Here is a 22,775-nt window from a genome sequence, read left to right on the forward strand (position 1 = left end):
GTGGCATGTTTTGAGCTAACCACCCACACTTCTCCACTTGGCTTTTTCAATACCATCAGGTTCCTGTTTGTAAAACAAGTGGTAAAGGCTGCATAGATGCTGTGTGAATGAATGAATGAATGAATGAATGATCAGATGTGAGAGGTTCAGGCTTGTGGCCATAATGGAGAGATGGCTAACTGGCTCAGGGTAGGGTTCAGACCCCAACACTGTCCTAGCGGCCAGGCACTCTAATCCACAGTTCACAAAGAGTGCTGGAACTATCAGTATCACCTGGCATGACCATTCAAGAACAAACTCCCAAATGACCCTTGACCTGCTACCCAGGGGTCAGCCTGGCATGCTGTGTCTTTAAGTGCCTATGACATCCTGACGGGCAGCCCGTGTGTGACCCACTGCACTGACCAGCCAAGTTCACTTGCGATCGGAAGCTGGTATTTCTGTTATATAAAGCACTGATACTGGTTTTCCGCATGAGTCCTAAACCCGCTATGAAGGTGAATTTAAAAGAAGAATTCCCAAAATGTTCAGAGCAATCACAGGATCACCGAGGTAATTACATAGCCTCCCCAAGTGACCACTTTGAAGGGAAATACTTATTTGGATTTGTAGTTTCTGGTGTGTTTAATAAATACCAGTTTCATTACTGAAAGAGCTCACTTCACAAATGTGGTTTTTCTGGATGAAAAGGAAAACATAGAGGAGCAGAGCATCCATCCAACATTATTACCAGGTATTCCCCACGTCATTGTTACTCTGCGTGTTTGGAAAGGAATCGGTCAATCGGGTCATTTTCCAAGCTCGATGGACCATCATCATCCCTGCTTATATTTGAATTGTTCACAGCACTTTGACCTTTACAGAGAAAAGCTCCACAATGATGCAGAGCACTGTGATTATATAACAGAGGGAGCCCTTGGAAAATGGGGCAGGCGGTGGGGGGAGGATCCAGCGACCACCTGTGCTACAGGCTGACTTCCCTTAGAGCTCTAGAAAACGTTTCTCGGATACCATTTCACCTATGGAGAACCTGAATCCAGACAGTGATGAACATTTTTATACCGGGGATCTTCTGAATTTTTATAGCTCAGCCTGGTCTGGTTTCAGTGGCTAGAAATTAGTGTCCTGGGTTGATCCTTTGGGCCTTGGTATGATTCATGGCTATGCACATTTATATTAGATTTTACAGATACTGTTGGAAACACCCAGCCTATAGGCTTTCTCCCACAATAATTACAAGGAAAATTAAAAAGGATCAATTCCAGTCTCATAATCTTTTTTGCTTAACCAGTTTTTTGCTCTGCTACAGGCCTAATCGCTGTCATTCTCACCTGATTTTTTCCATAAGATAGGGATCATATCCACTTCATTAGATCACTGCAAGAGGTAACTCGAATTGGAAAAGATATTTTTTAAAGGGGACTTAGCAGTGGAAGATGCCTTCATTTGCATTTCTTTCATGGCTCATTTCTCATTGGCCTGTCATTCGTTCCTTTACCACATATTTATTGAACACCTACTTTGTGCTGGCTGCTTTTCTAGGTGCCAGAGATGTCACTGTGAAAAGACTGGGAAAGGCCGGGCAGGGTGGCTCATGCCTATAATCCTAGCACTCTGGGAGGCCGAGGCGGGTGGATTGCTCGAGGTCAGGAGTTCGAAACCAGCCTGAGCAAGAGCGAGACCCCGTCTCTACTATAAATAGAAAGAAATTAATTGGCCAACTAATATATATATATATAGAGAGAAAATTAGCCGGGCATGGTGGCGCATGCCTGTAGTCCCAGCTACTCGGGAAGCTGAGGCAGGAGGATCGCTTGAGCCTAGGAGTTTGAGGTTGCTGTGAGCTAGGCTGACGCCACAGCACTCACTCTAGCCTGGGCAACAAAATGAGACTCTGTCTCAAAAAATAAAAAAAGACTGGGAAAATAGCTGGAAAATCCCCATAGAGCTTGCAGACATGGAGGATGAGGCAGACAGAAAACAAAATAAATAAGTAAATTATAAAGTGTATTAGAAGGCTAAGGGCAATGGGGGAAAATAAAGCAGAAAAGCAGGAGAGAAGGACTGAGCTGGGGACAAGGAGATATTTCAGCTTTACATAGGGTGATGGGGTGGGGGTGGGGGATTGTCCCTAAGAGGGTGACGCTTGAACAAAGTCTTGAAGGAGCTGAAGGAAACCATGGTGACATACATCAAGCGGCATTCCATGGGATGTGAGTCTTGAGAAATGCTGAGCTAAAAAGGGTTTCGCTGTTCCATCAGTTTAGACATAAAGAGTTTTAGAAATTTACGATGCTTGTTAGCCTATTAAGTAATTTGAAAAGACCTGCCAGAAAGAGACCTGTTTAACTCAGACATATTTATATTAATATTCCCTTCCCTCCTTGTCTTCCTTTTTTCCTTCCTAACATACTAGAGCTGCTAGACTATAGCTCTGAACCAACCCTCAAATGTGGGTATGATTCTGCTGACCGATAATCAGTAGGGCTCCTGAGGCAGAATGGACCAGGAAAAGAGCATTGATTCTGGGATCCTGGACCTCACTCAGTGTGAGACTGAGATTCATCTGCCACTTTGTCCCCGAGCAAGTTGAACTTTTCCTAATTTTTCATTTTATCATCTATAAATTGGGCATAATGATAATGCCAACTATTCAGGCTTGTGCAGATGAAATAAAATAAGATGTCAAAGCACTTTGTAAATTGTAAGATACCATAAATATAGTGTTTCGTGTGCTTGCTTTATTTGCTTTTTTTTTGATAGGTGGGGTGAGTCCATCCACTGCTCCTATTCTATCTAGGGTTCATTTATAAAGAGCTTGCCAATGGAGGGCTGCAGGAGAAGGAATAAGCATGACAGGGCTGGGAAAGAGTAAAGAACTGCTCTGTTCAGGACCAGATTCCAAAACTTGGGTCTTCTTAGCAGCAGGCTCCAATCAGCTAAAGTAACCGGCCACAGGCCCATTTCTCTACATTAGCCAGTGGTTCCCAAGCTTCGGTGCACACTGGAATTACTTGGGGATTTTAAAACTACTCTTACCTGGTTCCTACCCACAGACATCCTGAAAAATTGCTGTGGGGTGTGACTCGAGCTTCAGGATTTTTAAAAGCTTTCCACGTGATTCCAGAGTGTGGCAAAGTTTGGGAACCACTGACATAAACTATAATCTCTGTGATCCTCTTTTTTTTTTTTTTTTTAGCAGCCTGGTCAAGAGAAAAGCTTACAAGTTGGTCGATAAACTTGATTCTCTTTGCCTCTGGGAAGGTAAGCAGGCAGGAATGAAGAAAGGGAGAGATGGAGGAGAATTTGCTTTTATCAGCTGCCTATTTTGACATGGCATTATGCCATTCCAGGCATTATCTCATTTAATCCTCCCAATAACCTTGATACTGAAATATCATAATTTCCATTTTGAAGGTGAAATAAGTGATCACAGAGAGCTTAAGAAAATGCCTTAGGAATTCGAAAACAGGACATTTGCTTGTACACTCTTTTAGGTTTATAGTGGCTTCCCCTACCTTCCTCATTTTCCATTTCTTAGCTTTCTGGCAAAACTTGGTATTGAGCATTTATGTATCAGTGTCAAATGAAGTCAATGTTAACATTTTTTGGAGGAAAGAGCAGTATTTGCTTTTTAAGCTTAAATCTGATTGGGAGGTGACAGACTTTATTAACTTTTAAGAACTGCACAGAAGATAGCATAGTAAACAGTAAACATAGGAGTTTCTCAAAAGAGAGGCCCCTTCTGAGCAAAACACCTATGTCTCACAGCCTGTGGTCTTTCAGTAAAGCTGGCCTGGCCTTTTCCATTTTCCAATTTTATTTAAAGCATTTTCATAGAATATTTAAAGCAATTTCTTAAAATAGGAACAGATGCAGGCAAATGTTCTCCCCTATAATCATTTAGCCATTCAGCATTTATGGAGCACCTACTGTGTGCTCGGCACTCAGAGGATAACTGCAATGTCTTTTACACCAAAGGCAGCGAAGACCACTGAGCAGCAAAGGCAGACGTGGTAACAGCAATTTAAGTGTAAGTACAATCATACAAGTGTGTCGATGGAAGTAGAGAGAAAGGAGAGGTTGATTTCATTGGGGTGTCATGGAGGAAGGAGAGTGGGAGGCGTCATCCTGGAGGAACCCACCGAGGAGGAGACTTGAGAAGTGTGTGGTTGAGTGCACTCAAGCCATCCCTCTGGCGAGCACCTAAACATCAGTGCTCTGAGGATTATTACCCAAGGATTGTAGGACGATGGTAGGGGCAGGAAAGAGGAAATCCGGTTCTGGGAAGTTGAATGACTTGTCCAGGGTCGCAAACGCTGTAAGAAGCAGAAATGAGACTCACACTCGTGTTCTGACTCTAAGTTTAGTGTTCTTTCCATGACGCTGAGTTTCCTCTGCTGGCTCAGCAACTGGCAGGTCCACGTAGCTGAGAACATAGTTGGTAGCCTGTGGCATCAGGTGACATCTTGATTATTTTTTCCAGTTGAACCTGGTTGCCAAGGAAAACTCTTTCTTCCTTCTGAACCCAGGCAGTGAATGCGCTATCTCATATGGAAAATTGAATCTTGAAAGGCAAGAACTCCAGAAAACCCCAGGCATAAAATTCTGAGATGTGTAGTTCTTTTCAGAAATTTTTTGGTACAGATACAGGTGTCCATAAATATTTAAAATCACCAACACTATTTTGCCTTAGGTGTTCTATAGTTTCATATTTTACAAATTAGATCTTATTCAAATAAATGCGATTTTATTTCAGGCTCTCCTAAATAATTTACTTTCATAATTTTTTCCCACCTTTATTACCAGCTTAAGCCATTACCAATTCACTGATGATTCCCAAATAAATTTCTCCAGCCACAAACCTCTTCTAAATTTTTCTCAAGGCCAGTGGAATCTGGCTGTTCCATCAGCCTTTACACCCAACATATCTCAAACTAAATTTTGTTATTTTCTTAACATAATCTTTATCTGTACTTAATCTTTATTTAATATCCTACCATTAATTCAGTTGCCCAAGCCAGACATTTAAATCTGTTGATTCCAATTCCCTGCCAGATATCTCCCCAGTTCCTATGGCTCCGATCACACTTTAGTCCCTAGTTCTTTCCCACCTGATCAACTGCAGTGGGCTCCTAATTGTGTAGTCTCTGAAACAATGAGTGTTTCCCCACACTGATCCACCTCGTTTAGCACACCGAGACTTGCCCAGCCAGCTTAAACAAAAGCAAAAACCTCACTTTAATCCAATATTCATATCTTTTCAAAAGGTTAGACCATTTCCCCACATCAGTTAAGTAAAATACCTTGAAAATAAATTTCTTTGATGATCGAAGTTTTTATCAAGGCCATCATTCTGCATACTGGAGATTATTACACGTTATCCATGTTGTAGCCAGCATGACACTTGGCTTAAATAAATGTGATGAATTTGTTCTTTTTTTTTCTTTTTTGATACAGTCTCACTGTGTTGACCTGGGTAGAGTGAAGAGGTGTCATCACACCTCACTGCAGCCTCAAACTCCTGGGCTCCAGTGATCATCCTGCCTCAGCCTCCCGAGTAGCTGGGACTACTACAGGCATGCGCCACCATGCCCGGCTAATTTTTCTATTTTTGGTAGACACGGGGGTCTCACTCTTGCTCAGGCTGGTTTTGAACTCCTGAGCTCGAGCGATCTTCCCGCCTCAGCCTCCCAGAGTGCTAGGATTACAGGTGTGAGCCACTGTACTAGGCCAATGAATATGCTTTTCTCTTTAAGTTCAGTTTTAAAATAAACTATTCTTACATCAGGGATTTTTAACCTTTCTGGAGTCATGAATCCTTCTGAGAATGTGATGAAAGTTATGGGTCTTTTCTTGAGGACAATACACACACACACACACACACACACACACACACAAACACATATGTTGCTTATAAGTTTAAGACTTTCTTAATTCATTCATGGATCCCTAGAGCTATCATGAAACCTGGCTAAGGAGCTGCCTTATATGTAATTGTTTTCATATTTTTGTGTCAGAGGCTTGGATACATTTCTATTTTAAGTCAATGTTTTAATGAATTTGTTCCTCATTGAGATGTGATTAGTTGTCTACTTTCTCAGAGCTTGTACCATGTCTTTTGACAATGGACTGACTGGGGACAGGGAAGTTTATTTGTACAGGCACTCACTCCAATTCTGCCCTTCACTAGCTACAGGATTTTGTGAAATCCTATAACTAGTAAGATGTGGTAGAAATGAGCTTGGATTTCTTGCCAGGGGACCTGAATTCTTGTCTCGGAAAGCATGCTCTATTAACTTCATAAAACTTTTTAGAAGCACAACTGCAGTATAAAATGAGGCACATCTCAAAGTAATGTTTTGTATTAGTAGAGCCCTTTTCATTTATGCTGTTTCCTTTTATCTCAATGAAAATCTGGTGTGAAAGTCAATGAGTTGTAATTATTCAGTACATAAGGACAAATAAGGAAAGGAACACAGAGAAAGGCTTACTCAAAGTTAGTTACAATCAGGGCATATGCCCATTCTTGTTCTAGCCCCCAAGTCTCTTTGTTCATAGACCTCTGTCCTTCACAATGTAATTCAAACTACATGTGAGTAGAAGACATCCAAGCAAAATAGTTTGAATCCATTCATATCAAATGAGGTCCATACAACAATTTGATAGCGTTAGAACGAAAGTTGTGGGCATGCATGAATGATGACTAATAACATTTTGGCTGATATGGTAGGCTACTGGTATACATGGTTATTAATGATTTTATCTCATATAAAAAAAGGATCATTTTGGAAAATGTTAAATCTGAACATTTTCTTATGGATTTTTTTTTTGAGCTACCCTTAACTGTGCACAGGAATGAGAAACATAAACTTTGCTAAATTTACCTGCGCTATCCAGCATCTTGTAGTATCCTCCAAAAAAATCAGTCTCACTCCAGGCTGAGTGCCCTGGCTCTCTCTTTTGCTCGCTCACATCCTGTTTCCGACAGGATGAAGGTGCAGAAGCTTGGAGCTGGGGGAAGGTCCTTGGAGATTGGTTCAAATCCTCCTTGTGCAATTAGAGAACTGAGGCCCAGAGTGGTTAATAATTTGCCACAGGTCACACAGCTGACCAGTAGTAGATCCAAGATGAGATCTCATGTCTCCTGACTACTGGTCCCTATTTGTTGTCTTATCTTTTTGAAAGGAAAAATTAATTTCTTGACTCTCAGAAAAGTCGAAATAGAGCAGACAAAGGCTTGTAACAGCTCTAAGCATAATGATTAAGTTAGCAGTAGCTTTCCAAAGACTAAGATTATGTATCTGCTCACAGTCTCCACCTCTCATCATAATATGCTTCTCCAGTGAAATCATTTCACCACTGATCTTGCTTGGTTGTTTCCTAGGGACAGTCTGAAATATAGAGAAACAAGTTTTCAATTTCTCCAGCTAAAAAGATAAAACTTTTGCTACGTAAGACTTCCAATTTTTGTCAAATTGAAAAGTGGCATCTTTGCTCTCCAAAAGGCAGCTTTGGGTCAGTAAATGCATCAGAGGCTATTTAATGAGAGCCAGTGTTGTGCTTGGCATTCTGTTAGGCAAACCGGAAGAGACAGGGGAAAAAAAATACATAATTTTGTCAGAAAGGAATTGGGAGGTGAAGAAGGGATTAAGAAAATAAACTCCAGAAATACTTAGAGAACAGTGATGGCCTATGTAGTATGAACATTGTGGAACAGCGAGAGAGAATGTTTATTTAACACACCCAAGAATAATAAATAACAGCTTTGTTGGGCAAAGTAGGATTTGAACTTAGCCTTCATTAATGGATAGAATGGAATAGCAAGTAAAATTTGAAGAGGCAGGAGGAGGGCACTGAATGCTTGGGCAATGGCATTGGAGTAGGAATTAACAGGGTGTATGATATGGGCAGTGGGTGAGCAGCCTGACTGAACTATGGGTTGATTATGTTAGTAGTTGGAAATAAGGTAGAACAGGTTGGTAGGTGAGCAGAGAGCTTCGACAAGAGAGCTCAAGTCATTTAAATTTGAATCCTAGCTGTGGGCAAATTACTCAACTTCTCCATGCCTCAATTTCCTTGGGTAACATAGGGGATAATAATAGCTCCCCTCTCGTGTTGTTGAGGAGATTTAATTAGATTTACAAGTTCTAAGCCCAAGTAAAGTTTAGAACAGTGCTGTTTCCCATCTACCTTAGTAAAGCATTTTTATGCTCTTTGGATTTTGGTTGGGAAGTTAAACGGAACATGCTACAACAATATTAGCTATTATATTTAGAGTGAAGCCAGAAAATAAAGACTTGAAAGTAGTCTGAGGAGTTTAAACTTGAATAAACAACAGAGAGCTGTTCTTAGGCAGAGTTGGATTTAGAGAATCTGCGCTTAGAAAGGGTCTATTCAAACCTCCAGAGAACTCGAGGACCGCCTCTACTCTGCTTGTTGCTCAAACATCTCACCCCTGGGGAAGAAAAGCACTTGGCTGCCTGCACTGGCATGTGGACTGGTGACAAACAGCATGGAAAGCATTTGTCTGAAAAGAAAAAAATAAAATAAAATAAAATTGGATTTCAGGGGATTGAAGTTAGTCAAATTTTTATGGTTCTTTCTCTTTGCTGTGGGTCTCTAAGGGTCCAGTTCTGAGGTTAATAAGTAAAAAAGCTGGAAGACCAGGTTGGGAGATTGAATATTAATGAGTGCCTCTTGGACAATTACTGGAAAGTTACCAATAACATCTATAGATGATCCTTACTTGGGTTCTGAATAGGCTTTTGCCTTTATTGGAATCATCTTTGATTCTGGTAACTAGAAGACTGCACCAATTCATTCTCCTGGCATTCCAAGGAGACCCATAAGCAGAGTGAGTAGAGGAACCACGTCCAGTTGTCAAGCGTGGGGAGGCACTGTCCAAGCTTTGAGATCTGGCCATTAATCAATAGTCTTAGACCCTCTTAGTCTATTTTAGCCAGGCTCTTCTCCAATGCTGGTCTTTTTTGCATAATTACAATGCCTTCCCTGACTCTAAGGGGAAAAGACCTAACAAGTTAGTTGCTATTTTCATTAAACGTAGCCAACCTCTCAAACAGGTAAACTATTTTTAAACCTTCAGCAGCTGCCGATTATCTTGGATGAGTTCAAAAGTTTTTTCTCTCCATTGGCTTTGCCTTTCAGATTCAGAACTCTTCTCCCTGCTTATTTTTTTTGCAACCTCGGCTTCTGCTGTCATCTCTTAGGCATTTGGAATCACTAGGAACAATGAACATTGGTGGTTAACCAAGGTCAAGCACAGGCTTGGAGGGAAAAAAAAAATTCCTAAAGCCATCCTGTTACTCCAAATGGGTAATCGGTGATAAAGAAGGGCAAAGCATTTGCCAAATCTGGTGCTAGATATTTATTTATCAGGGATACACACAATGTGAGTCATATATATATGCAATATTATGATTAAGAGAAGCTACATAAAACCTACCAGACAACATACAAATAACACAAACTCAATATTATAAAAAGGAGCCATCTCTGTTTTACCTGTCATGTGGCCACACCATCTAAAAAGCATTCTCATGTTTTCAGAAGTAAATATTAAGGATTCTTCTTGAGACTTTCCCTACTAATTCTAGAGAACATAATTAATAATTATAAAAATGGTAAATGCAGTAAATAGCAGTTAACATCCTTGTATTTTTAAAAAGTTTTCCTGCTGTTGTAGTAGAATAAGTCCAATAGCAGCTAGTTCTCCTTTCTGCCCTTCCAGACTCCCCTGCTAGCTCGGATGCCAGGAGCCCCCCCAAATTTTATGATGTGTCTATAGAGTACCTCAGATGGAGGCTTAGGCTTCTCTCTTGGTCTCTTTCTTTCTCTCTTTCTTCCCTGCCTCCTCCCCATTTTTTTTTAAAAAGGCTTTAAAGAACATCTCTGGGAGACAAAAATAGCTCCAGTTGTGAGAGGCCTACACACTGGGAACGCAACTGAGAGATGCAAGTCAGCAAGTGCGAGCCGCGAACATGAGTGTTTGGCTCTGGGTGGATGCTCCGCGCTGTCGTGGTGCCGATTCTCTGCCTGGGCCCGGTGGGTAGAAGGGAAGATGGTTTTGCAGGGTTGGGAGGTGGGTCGGGTAGGTTTGGGATCCGGGTAGTCGAAGGAATCGAAACCCCAGCATTCGGGCCGAAGGTGGAGGGGGGGGGGAGAACCTCTTCCTTCCCCTCCCCCCCACGTTTTTCAAATTTATTTTGCCCAGGCGGGGATTGGCGACGGTCAAAAGGGAGCAGTTGGCACTGAATGTCACCCTGAAGGTAAAATGAAAGACAAAAGATGAACGCATGCTTGCTTTCCGTTTGCAGCGGCTGCGGCGGCGGCGGCGGCAGGAGCAGCAGGATTTAAAGGGGAAAAAAAAAAATCACACGCACATACACACATCTATACACACCCAGAGGCGTCAATTATGCACACGCAATAATGCAATCAAATCATGATAGTGCCGGGAAATTTTTTTTTTTTTTAAAAAAATACAGATATTTATTTTTCAAGAGAGAGAGAAACATGCAAACAGAAACGTGCACATACCACGTAACCACCCGAGGAGAACCTGGCAGCCTCTCTCTTCTTCTGCCAAGTTATCATTGAGAAAACAGACAGGCATCATGACGTCCTGGGTCACAGGGAGTGCGGACCGACGCTACCAAGAGAAAAGGGAGGCGCCTCGGCGCTCCGGCTAGCCGCGGGCGCCCCTCTGCCCCTCGCAGCCCGGCTCGGTGAGTGCACAGCCGCTCGGGACGCGGACCCCGGGGGCCAGGCCGGCCCCGCAGCCGCGGGGGCCGAGCGGGGGGCCGTGCCCTTGCCACCGGCCGGCCGGCCCGCACCCCCTCGCCTGCCGAGGTCGCGGGAGCCCAGTTAAAGGAGGCGTGTGTAAGATGTGCAATGTTCCTGCATGGGGGGGTTTTGTAGACTTTCATAGCCAAAGAAACCGGCTTCGGCTTCTTTAAAATCCCCGACGACTCACCTGATTAACCTGCTGCAGTTCTGACCCTGCCAAGGTAACTGGTCCAAATCCTTATCATCAACATCTGGAGACAGACATTTGCATCTGGGGCATTCTTTATTTGCAGTCCTGGTCGAAATCTCTGTTGCTGCCCCCTTCCCCCCCTTCACTTGCTTAGAGTCTCTTGGAAAGAAAAAAAAAAAATCAACCCCTCCCTCAATAACACAACCATAAGTACTGCCCACCTCTTGTAGACTTGCCTTGCCATGACTGCAAAACTGGCAGCGTGTGCTGGAGACACAGATAAATTCTAATTGCAATTAGATTTGTTCTTTAAACACCCCTCCCATCCCCCTTCCTGGATAGAGACTTCAGTGCTTGGTAAAGTGGCAAAGAGTGAGGGCAGAGTTAGGGCACTGGGAGGGAGGGGTCAGGGGCGAGGGGACACGGAGCAGGGGTCGTTGGGGAGAGGGGTGGTGCCAGGAGTTGAGGACTGCTGTCTCGGGCTGGAAAATCCTGGTGGTTGCCGCTGCCTGTAGTCCTAGGTGTCTCCCTCCTGTCCTCTACGCCTCTCTCCCTCCCGTCTCCCCAACCCTTTCACCTTCCCGAGGGAGTCGCCGAAGTTGCAAGGAGGTCACCCGACCATCCTTTAAGTATTTCAAATCACCTACCTCCCTCTACCCCTCGAGTCTGTTAAGAGAGTCTGCAAGATAGAAGCCCCCCTTCGCCCCCACCCCCATATTCGGTGAAGATTGAGTCTCAGAGAAAGACACAGAGGGCAAAGCCCCTCCTCCCCTCCCCTCCCCTCCCCTTCCGGCAACCTTTGCCTAGCTGCACCCCCTCCCCCCTTTCAGAATCTTAATGAGCAATTCTGGAAGAGTCCGTCAGGGCCTGGAGAAACCCCCGCATGCCTCAGTGCTGTGGAGTGATTATGTATGTGTTTATTTATTTGTGCTTGCTTTGGGTTATGTTGTGAATTGCCACATGGGTCTGCTTATGTCAGGGAAGAAGCACGTTTGCTGTGTTTGTGTTGTAGTACCAGAACCAGTGGCCGTGGAGGAAGACCCAGACACACGCAGAAAGCAAATGATTTTGCTCACATAAACGAGAGGGCAATGTTGAAAATAGCACCCTCTCTCTCTCTCTCTCCTTTTTAAAAAAAAAAGAAAGAAAGAAAAATTCTCAGCATGTGGGTTAAGAGAAGCTGTTAGGTCCATTTGACCTCCTACTACTTTCAAAACACGCCTGCTTAATACTTTAAGTCAAGATCAAGAGACCTGCGGATGTTGTGAAGTGTTTCAGGGGCAGCTGAATGACTTGGTCTAGTTTTGAAGAGAAACTCTCGTTTGTTTCTCACGCTGCCCAAAGACCAAATAGGGGAGTATGCCTGGAAAATGCCCAAATTCAGAAGCAGCAGGCAAGTGAAAAGAATCAGAAATGTCTTAGAGAGGAAGCCAGGGCAATGGGATTGGGGAGTGGTTTTAGTGGTCTTTTTTTCCCCCCTTTCTATCCTCCTGTCTAGTAGATTTGATGTTAACAAAATGAGTTAACCAACCTGAGAAACAGTTCTGTCATTGTGGGAAAGAGAGGGAAATTCGAACAGTTCTCGACTCTGAGCTGAGCAATGCCTGACAGACAGAAGGTACATGAAAATACCGATGGAGATGAAATGACATGATGGGCTTTCATTTCCATCAGGTATGAAAAGATTTAAGCATATAATGAAACAGGCCTAGATGATGTGTTAAGCATACATTTGGCTGTTATGCATGGCTTTGTTATTTTGACTAAAACAGTTCTCTAACTCTTTAAGCTCGCATTGGGTAGAATTAAAAGTGTGTATGTTGAGAATGGTATATGGCACATAAAACTGTTCATTGACTGAAGTGATGAATGTAGATAAAAGATGGTTCCTTATCTTTAATAAATCAAAGTAGCATTTATGTCTTCATGCATGGTATATACTGAAACCTGCTGGTTGTCTTTAATGGGAATTGCTTGGGGAGCCAAGGGAGTTTCTGATGGGTGGTGCTCTAACAAAATAGAGCAGATCAATCGATTAGGTTTCTGTGTGTGCTGCTCAATTTATTCTGTACAATTTTTCCAGAAATTAAAAGGTTACCCAGAGAGTACCATGTTCCCATCTCTAACTGAGCACCACTTATTACTGCAACAGTATTTCAATATTAAGTGATCTTCAAGATATTTCATCTTTCATTTTGAGTTCTGAATTTGAATCAGCATGAGAATGACAGTGCAGCAAGATAAGGTATAACTAACCACACAGATAGCTGATGAGCTCCTAGGACCGGGTTGCTGAGAAGAATATCTGGGGCTGTTCTCAGTAACCTTGTTTACAGGGACATTTCAGTTGCAGCTAGAATTTTAGCAAGAGGCTGCCAGAGGTAATGGGCTTATGTTTGAAATTGATCCTAAGTGTCTCTTTTTTCTTCTTCGCAGACATGCTATGCACCTTAGCTGAACATTTAAGGCAAAACTTTTCTGATGCCCCATGACATTTTCTAATACCAACAAATCCCTGGATTAGTTTGTCAGAGGAAAGGGGGTTATTTATGAGGTTCTCCTTTTGTTTACAGATGTGTCAATAAGAGTAGCTTTAGTTTTTTTTTTTTTTTTTTTTAAATGTCTTGTGTGCTTGGCTCTGTTAAATACAAGCCAGATCATATCCGAGGAGGTTAAATTATGCCTTACAGATTGACCTGTGAGATTGGTTTCAATTAGACATTGAAGATCTCATTATCCTAGCAAAGGGAATTTATGATATAATGAATAATTTTTCTGTTTGTTTCAAAATTGTTGGAAAACTGTGGGAATAGAAAGATTTTGAGGGAAATGCCAAAAGCCACATTAATGAAGAAAAACACTGTTGAGATACTTTTGAATAATAGATAGGATATGTAATGGTCAACCACAAGATAAAATTTTTACACAGTATTTTTATGGCTTTAAATTGGCTGCATTGTAAACTAAGCTTACTACTCTATTAAGTCATTATACTTTTCAATTATTTAACATTTCTGGCCAAGCTATCTTCTGTGGTCTTTTGCTGTACACATCAGAAATGATATGTCTAGTAGTAATTGCTTCTTGTTTAATGTGAGGACTTTGCTATGGAACAAGGTTTAACTTTTTGGGATAAATATTATGAAGACTGCATAGAGGAAAAAAGAATACTATGGAAATGGTCTGAGCCTTCTGAAATGGGGATAGCTACAGCATTGAGATGTACCTAATGCGATTTGAGTTATTCTCACTAAGAAACCTTGACAGTATCTGCCTTCTAGGTTCTGTGCCTTTGGAAATATTATATCTCCATTTAAATGCAGATCTTCACTTTTCTCCAGGGAGGAGTTGGTGAATCTTTCCATTGAACCACTGGTACTTTCCTCTATGAGCAATAGAATCTGTTGTTTTGAAGTAATGATTACCAAGTTTCATAAATATCGTGTTTTTCAAAATATCTTTATAAAGTCAAAATAGCGTTGAGGTTTCTTGTGCAAAGTTTTCTCCCGTTACTTTGTTGTTAGTTTTTTAATGCTGTGAGATAATACAGTTTTGCAACCCAGTTTTTCGGTTAGCACTGCCATCCGAGTAGAGTAAGTGGGCTTTGGGAATCTGAGCAAGGAATTGTGAATAAATTCTGTGTGTTCTCAATCTCTCATGCTAGCGGATGGGGGAAGGGGTGCTATAGGAGAGTTTAAGGATCTTTCTCTAGAACAATCTTGAAATTATTTTGAACCTAATTTATAATACCGCTTTGTATTGGAATCAGTTATGGCAGCTCAAAAGGAGAGCCAGATTCCTTGGGGCCTTCTTTTAAGAGATGATTGCAGAAAGCAACACTGTCTTTTGAAACAGAATGTCTATACACAGCCTTGTGATTCTTGATGATCATATTCAGGCAACTGGAAAAATCCTTGCAAATCTTTATGTTAAAACTCCTGATAATATGTTCCTGCTAAAAATTCCTGTGTTAATAGTATGACTCTATGTGTCTTCATCTAATAGAGAAATTTTCTTTTTCTTGGAGATCAGATACTATGCATTTATTCAACCTTGATTATTTCCAATTGTGAAAGGCTACCCTTTCCTATGCCTACCTCCTCCACTGTATTGGGTATAAATCCCACCTCCCATTCCCCTTGAACATGTACCCTATATACAGATATTTAATAGTGTATTTATAACACTATGCTTGATAATACCTGTAGTTGTGAAGAAGAATCATCTATAATTTTAAATCAGGCTTTTATTTATATTTCTGCAGGGTGTCCCAAAAGTCTCCATACACAGAAAAAAATTTGTAATGAATATTTTGTAAATAAAGGTACATTTAGCTATAATTTCCCATTATATATGGGGACTTTTTGGGACACCCTGTATTATGAAAGATACTTTGTTCTTTTAAACAAAATAATAATCATAGTTACCATAAAAAAGGGTTGCATGTGTTTGGAATCTCTGTGATAAAATGCAAGGCACTGGAGATCAAAGATATTTTATTTACTTATGGACACTTATGGCTGTTTCCAGTGGCACATCTGCTAAAATAAACAACCTGGGTAGAACTCTTCAAAGGATGCTAATTAATGAATTTGCTTAGTTTACTTCCCTTATACAAATAAGTTATTTTTTAACTTGGAAAATATGCATATCTGACAATGATTTTTTTACTGTTTTGAAGATTTAAATTCAAGATGCCAACATTATATGAAGTATAGCAAAACTTTGGCATCCCTATTCTAATAGATACGTATATGGTAAGATAAATAGTGTTTCCAGATATCTATATTGCCAGAGTGGGCCATTTAAATTTGGTCTTACTCTAAGATATATTAGATTAATAAGGCTGATTTTATGACCTGTGTAATTTATATTCACGAATACCTATTTTTATTAGCACAATTATAGATTGTGAAGCAAATTTCCATATATGTTAAATACTAACAACAAGAATAACTAACATTTGTATAGTGGGTTACAGTTTATAACCATACATTATCCATAAGCTGTTCTTTAGAACAATATTTATTATACTTTCTCACTTAAGAAGGCAATCACTTTTTGCAGTGGTAACATTATATGAAAATAGATTCTTTTGATCAGAGTTCTCTCCCTTCCTTCCCCCTTCTTTTCCTTTCTTCCTTTTTCGCTTTTTTTTCTTCTTTCCTCCCTTAATGGGAAAAAAATCTGATGACATTTTTTGGATGAGCATGTATAATTGTTTATCATACATTTCTATGAAAAAAGGAGATGTAACAAGCAATCCCACATGATTTTTGGAATATATCTTCTGCTCACCAGTGTTCTTGAGGAAAATGTAAGGTTGCAGAAATCATTTCATGCCCTGCATGTTTTCAAACATAAATCAGGAAAATTGTTAGCGAGTTATAGCTCTTCTTAGAGACTGTAGCTATAGTACTATAGTAAACACAGGCTATATATTTTTCCAAGTTATTATGTGTGGAGAGAAATCTGAAGTTGGCTATTTAGATGAACAGTTTAATTCAGTTATTAGAAATTCATTTGCTATTTAGTATGAACATTTATTTTCCTAAGGTTGCAGAATTGGGACATTATACCTGATGATCCTTTGGACCAGTCACCTTCAAATTTAGAAATTTGCTCTTTATAGCTAATGTGTATACTATTGAACGTTGGTCTCCAGCTAAAGGTCGGTGAGAATGGTGCTAAGCAGAGTTTGTAGTATGATCTAGTTACCCACTTCATCAGAGAACAATAGTGGATCTTTGTTTCTTCGGTTCTAAAAATAAAGGGGTTTGACTAGATGGTCTCTAACTTACTTTGCTGCTGTGATTTTGAGTTAAGAGACTGATTAATAAGGAATCAGCCAATTAATCATACTCCTATTTATTTCTACTTTATAAACGTATTATTTACTATATGGCCTTATAGCATGACTAGAAATATTAATATGTAGATTGAGCTTAGGTTCTGTGACTTGAAATGAAAGCCTCTTGAAATTTAGACAGTCAGGTATGCGTTAAAATTTTTCCATTGTAGATCAATTATTAGATATTCAAAACACACTTTTTCCCCCCAACAGAAAACAATCTTAAATACTAATTACTTTCCTAGGCTATACCATACAAACCTGTTGTCACTTATTGGAGTGAACTATTGTATTATTAGTGATGAATGATATATAAAGAACAGTTCTATTATGATACAAGTGATAAACATAATATAAAGGCAGTAAAACTGAATGATAGTTTATCATTTATTTAGACTCAGGAGGGTTGATGTTTAAGAGACACACATATAAGTGGAAGTTTAAAAGATGGATGGAAACTATCGCAGAGGGTGTGAAAGGGATTTTTAGAAACTTGCAGGATTTTTAAAAAGACTAGTTGCAAAGTATATGGCTTTTTTTTCCCTTGACATAAGGAAACATTAGCACTACTTTAAAGTTTATCGCCTATGATTAGATTTGTTTCTGACATTCAGATTCATTGAATAGTGAGAGGAAAAATGGAAATAGAAAAAAAATTATTCTCTGAAGTAGTTGGCCAAGATGTGAGAGAAGAAAAGATGGAAGGCAGTTGGAGGTAGAAGAGAAAGAGGTGTGTGTGTGTGTGTGTGACAGAGAGAGAGACAGAAAGAGTGTGATAGCTTGGTCTGTATTTAACTGCACTATGGGAAGTAAAGCCAAAAAAAAAACAAACAAACAAACAAAAAATAGGTAAACTGATTGTATGCACATGTTCCCTGAATGGAAACTACAGAGTGTTATGTGGAAAAGTTTGGGAATTATAGCTCTCATTCCAGAATTTCTGCTGAGCACTTAACTGCTTGTATGATTTTGAGAAATTATTTAATTCTCTGAACCTTTCTCATTTGTAAAAACGTGAATAATAAAAGCATCACTTCTCAAGATGGTTGAGAGAGTGGAGGTGAGACTCTTGGGCATAAAAGTACTCATAAGCTGTAAAATTATTTAGTTTTCGGTGGTGAAGAAAAATCATTGGGTCAACCAGTTCTCTCTGCTGACCAGGTCTGGCCATTCTCAGGTGAATTTGTTTAGCTCCAGGGTGGTCTTTGTTGGTACATTTCTTGTCTGCTGTGGTAGGTGCTTTGCACAGTACTTTATTTAGGGCAGAATTGGGAAATAGTATGCAGCTGGGCATTTGAATGTAGAAGATGCTAACAAGCCTGATAATTCCAATGTATGCAATGCCAGTACTTGAGCATATTTACTCTCCCTTACAGATGGCCACAGCTTGCCTAAATAAACAAGCAGATGACTTTGGAAACAAAAACAATGTATTCAGTAATTATTTTCTTTGTCTCAAATATTGCCGGTCATTTGCACTTTTGCCATGATGTTGATATTAATCTAAATTTCTTGGATTTTTGTTAAGGCTGAAGGAATCAATGTTTGGCAGGAAACACTTATAAATAATGACACAAATTCCACTGTAAAAAGATATTCAAGATAAAACATTAGAACTAAAGGATATAATACATCAATTGAACTCCAGGTTCTAGATACTATATAGATTTCTTTTAAGAATATTTCTGTGTATATTGGTAAATGTCTAACCAATTCTTCCATCAGCAGTGGACTACATTTCAAAGCATAAAATGAAACAGTAGATCAACAATTATTCAAGAAACTTGAGCTGTTTGTACATTTTTGTATAAAACAGCCGATTCTACATTTAGCAGTATATATTCTGCTCTGATTTTACAAGATAATGATCAAGAGAAGTGTATACTTTGTGATCTGTTAAACATAAAAACTGGAGTGAACCCAGAAATCAAGAGATGTCTTTGGGTCAAATTTGAATTTGAATGTTGAATATTTAACCACTCTTACCAAAAGTCATTAGGAGGCGGAGCACAGTGGCTCACACCTGTAATCCTAGCACTCTGGGAGGCCAAGGCCGGGGATTGCTCGAGGCCAGGAGTTCGAAATCAGTCTGAGCAAGAGCGAGACCCCTCTCTACCCTAAATAGAGAGAAATTAATTGGCCAACTAATATATATACAAAAAATTAGCTGGGCATGGTGGCACATGCCTGTAGTCCCAGCTACTTGGGAGGCTGAGGCAGGAGGACTGCTTGAGCCCAGGAGTTTGAGGTTGCTGTGAGCTAGGCTGATGCCACTGCACTCACTCTAGCCTGGGCAACAAAGTGAGACTCTGTCTCAAAAAAAACAAACAAACAAAAACAAGTCATTAGGGCCTCAGTGTACAGAATACATGCTAAACAATTGAAAAAAAATCTTCAGGGATTTTAATTAGAAATCAGTGTTAAAAACTTTGGTATATATAATTATTTGTAACTAAGGACATAGCATGAGTACTGAATGGCCACAGGTAACTTCCAAACCATCAGTTTATTGTAGAGTTTCAGCTTTCTACGAGGTTGATAAGAGGTAGTAAAATTGACCCAGCATGAGTTCTTTTTCAATTTAGGAAAGTTTATTGAACATGTAATATGTTTAACATCATGCTAGGTCTGCTAGGGAATACAAAACAATTTTAAGATACAGTCCCTGTTTTTAAGGGACTTATCCTACCTGTAGGGAAGTACAGTATATATATATATATATATATATATATATATGTAACTTTTACAATAATAGTACAGTATTGAATTGTGGAAGATATGAATGCTACATGGCCAATTCATATGTATACTTTAAAGAGTACTTAACAGAATCAGATTGGATTGAGGTTAAGGCTGCAATTTAGTAACTGTTTTGACTCTCACCTCTTTAAGCCAAAGTTTTCCCAAAGTTTAAAAATTCAGCACAGCTTCATCTGTCACATAGGATTTTTGCAAGGATCAAATGCAACAGAGCATTTGGAAGTGTTTTTATGCTTTATGATAGAGACTGCACACGTTATAAGAGAGGAGGAGGGAAGATGTAGTAACACGTGTGGAACTGTATGTGAAGGTAGGGACCATGTCTTAATTGACTTTGAGCCCCCAAGTGTCTGGCACTGTGCCTGGTTCTGAGAGGAGGCTCAGGAAAGGTTTGTAAATGCATGCGTGCCAGGCACTGTCCTAAGTAAGCCCTTGTCCCATGTTATCCTTTAAATCTTCGCAAAGGCATTTCTTGTAGCTACATTGTCTCCATTTCACAGATGAGGAGAGGAAGTTCGGAGAGTTTAAGCAACTCCCAACCTCATGTAGGTAGAATGTGCTAGAGCCAAGATAGGAAATTAAGTCTATCTGCCACCAGCGCCCGGACTCTATTCATTGCATTATGTGGGCTCTCAAATGTAAGGGAATTATCATTATTCCTGAACAATCGTGTGGCCGAAATGAAAAGCAAAGACCTTGGATAATTCACCAGTTGCCCAGGCAGCTCCTGGGCCGGCTTTCAGACAAATAGGAGAACACTTTCCTGAGCTGCCTGACACGTTTAACATGGTCTTTTGTTAATCTGTCAGTTTTGATTTCTGCCCTTTGAAGTAAGATGCACAATAGTGAAAAATACCATATAATATACCATAACCTAGACTTGTCATAGGGACAGAGAGAGAAAGAAAGGACAGTGCGGAGCTGGCAGATAATGAAGTGGTTAACCAGTGACTTGGATTAAGTTTGTTACAGCCACTAGCACCCTCCCCCAGGTCCTGTCTCTGTCTCTTCCCAGCTGTCTCTTATTCTTGCTTAACTTTCACTCCTAGAGATGGCAAGTTCTAGATTTTTCTCTCTTCCATATTAACGGTGATAGCAAAGAAGGTAATTTCACTGCTGAACAGCATATTTCACGTTCTTCCTTGCTCGTCTGCTCCTACTATTCCTATAGCCGCATTATAACGCTTGGTTCTATTGCAGTGAAGTTTTGCAGTCACTCCCAGTTTCTAATGAACAATACTAAAATGGCCTCTGACAACACAGTCATTTTAAAACTCCAGCCTCTGAACTGGGGGGGGGGGGGTGTTGGGGGGCGCAGAATATAGAAGTTAAAACCATACTACCCAATCCTATATTATTTGTCCTTTAGTTTATTTCTGCAGGACATCAGAGGAGCCTTAAATACAAAGCTTTTCTATAAGGAATCAGAGGGACATACTGTTTTAAAAATATGGATTCATTTTAAGAATTCTGTGAAAATACAGTACGAGGTAGGTCAGGACGGCAGAGACAGAAAGTCCATGCAAGATAGTGCCAGGGCTACCTTCCACCGTGTCCGGGTCCAGCCGGTAGCAGCGTGTGGTTTCCCAGGCGCTGCGCTAACATACCTGAGACGAAAGCCGGCGAGGAGACACCCCCGCACTCCTCCCTGACCTGGGGTAAGTCTGCCGGGGTGAATTGTGTGAAGTTGTCAAAGGTTGCTCTGCTCTCCAGCACTTGGCACCAGCTCCCCTGAAATGTGATGCCATTGGTTTTCAGTAAAGGTTCCTTTCTGCAGGGCTGCAAACACAGATCAGCTGCTACTGTGTATACACAACCAGGGAGCAAATCAACCAGCACATTGAAAGCAGCCTTTTTAACCCCGAGACTTTCCAAGATCTCCTCTTCACACAGGAAGTTTCCTTCTCTGTTGTCAGATTTAGCACTGTGCTCTTGTCATCAGATCCGAGCTAGGCTCCCTGCTGCACAGTAGAGAGGCTTCCTTGAGACATTTGTCCTTGAAACTGCACCAAACTCTTGGAAGAACCCAGAACGTGTAAGTATGTATGATTTAGGCAGCAATAGGACAGGGCAAAGCTGCAATCAACCATTATACGATATCCGATTAGCAGTGCAGGAGGGATTTTTCCGACGTTATGTTACATTCATTTTCAATTCGTTCTGAGGAAACAAATCAATTCTAGCTTCTGATACAGTGACTTTGCAGTAGATGGGGTTGTAATATGTTAGCTTTAACTATTTGCTGTTCTCATTTAGCATTTGGATGTGACTTGTGGGACAATTATTGTGGGCATTAAACTATAAAACTTCTACATTTTTTTTATTAGGAATTATAATTGTTGGGCATGTCCATCTCGAGAAGCAAGTTAGCTTTGGGGAATGTTTTTTAAAGAATTAACCACATAAATTCTGTGGACAATAGAATGAATTTGTACCGTTCTTGTTCTCACTAAAACATACTAGTTTGCAGTTTTAATTTACTCGTAAAGAGCATTCCACTGAGGTTTTGTCTTAATTGAATCCTACCCTGTGCTGTCTGTTTGGTGTTTTACTGTCTTGTATGTATCTTGTTTAAGTTACTTTGCTAGGATTGCAGTCTGGTTAAACCTGCATTTGGGCACTCCTTAGAGTCTAAGAGCATTCAGGTAAGATAAATGCTCGTGGAATTTTGGAAGGTGGTGGATTTGTTTTCAAGGGTGGTCGTATTACCCTTGAAAGGTTTTTAGATGCACAACGTGAATGCCTGTCAGATGGAGACCACAGGCTGAGCACTCTGAGGCTTCTAAGTCAAATCTCCGCTTGTCCACTTTTGTAACTCCAGCCAATAAAAGCCCGCGCCCCCTTTCTATCAATTTTTAATATGCAACAATACTTATGTTTATAAGATTAATTTCTCTCAGATTAGTCTGATTGATAGCTGGATTGTGGTTTCTTAAGAGCTTGCTCCCTGGAAGCCACAGCAGAGCTGCATTCCATTTAACTAGTGAATGTAAAAGCGGGTAACCATGGATTCAGCCACCACTAACTGCCAGTGCAATGACTTGTTGTAAACAATACAAATGAGCCAGGAGAGCAGAGGCAACCAGACATGAAATGATTTTAATAGAAATTACGGTAAAAGGTCATGTGATTTGGTATCAGCTTCTGTTCAGTTTTAAAGGGAAA

The 22,775-nt window shown here is 40.4% G+C and overlaps 1 protein-coding gene across 7 annotated transcripts in view; it reads left to right on the forward strand.

Annotated features, from left to right (window-relative positions):
• Positions 1-22,775, forward strand: part of ESRRG (estrogen related receptor gamma) — a 594,335-nt gene that overhangs the window by 32,754 nt on the left and 538,806 nt on the right. For 2 of the 7 annotated variants that reach the window (XM_012745577.2, XM_012745587.2), the window contains exon 1: positions 10,532-10,748. The exons of 2 other annotated variants lie outside the window; for them this stretch is intronic. The gene's annotated coding sequence lies outside the window, so the exon portion shown is untranslated. Of the gene's footprint in view, positions 1-9,944; positions 10,066-10,531; positions 10,749-10,911; positions 11,031-20,921; positions 21,646-22,775 lie in introns of those variants that run through there. 3 more of the 7 variants (XM_075997052.1, XM_012745580.3, XM_012745581.3) reach the window with 3 other exon arrangements.

The sequence above is a fragment of the Microcebus murinus genome, chromosome 23, assembly GCF_040939455.1.
Source record: "Microcebus murinus isolate Inina chromosome 23, M.murinus_Inina_mat1.0, whole genome shotgun sequence".
In the NCBI taxonomy this organism is placed as follows: domain Eukaryota; kingdom Metazoa; phylum Chordata; class Mammalia; order Primates; family Cheirogaleidae; genus Microcebus; species Microcebus murinus.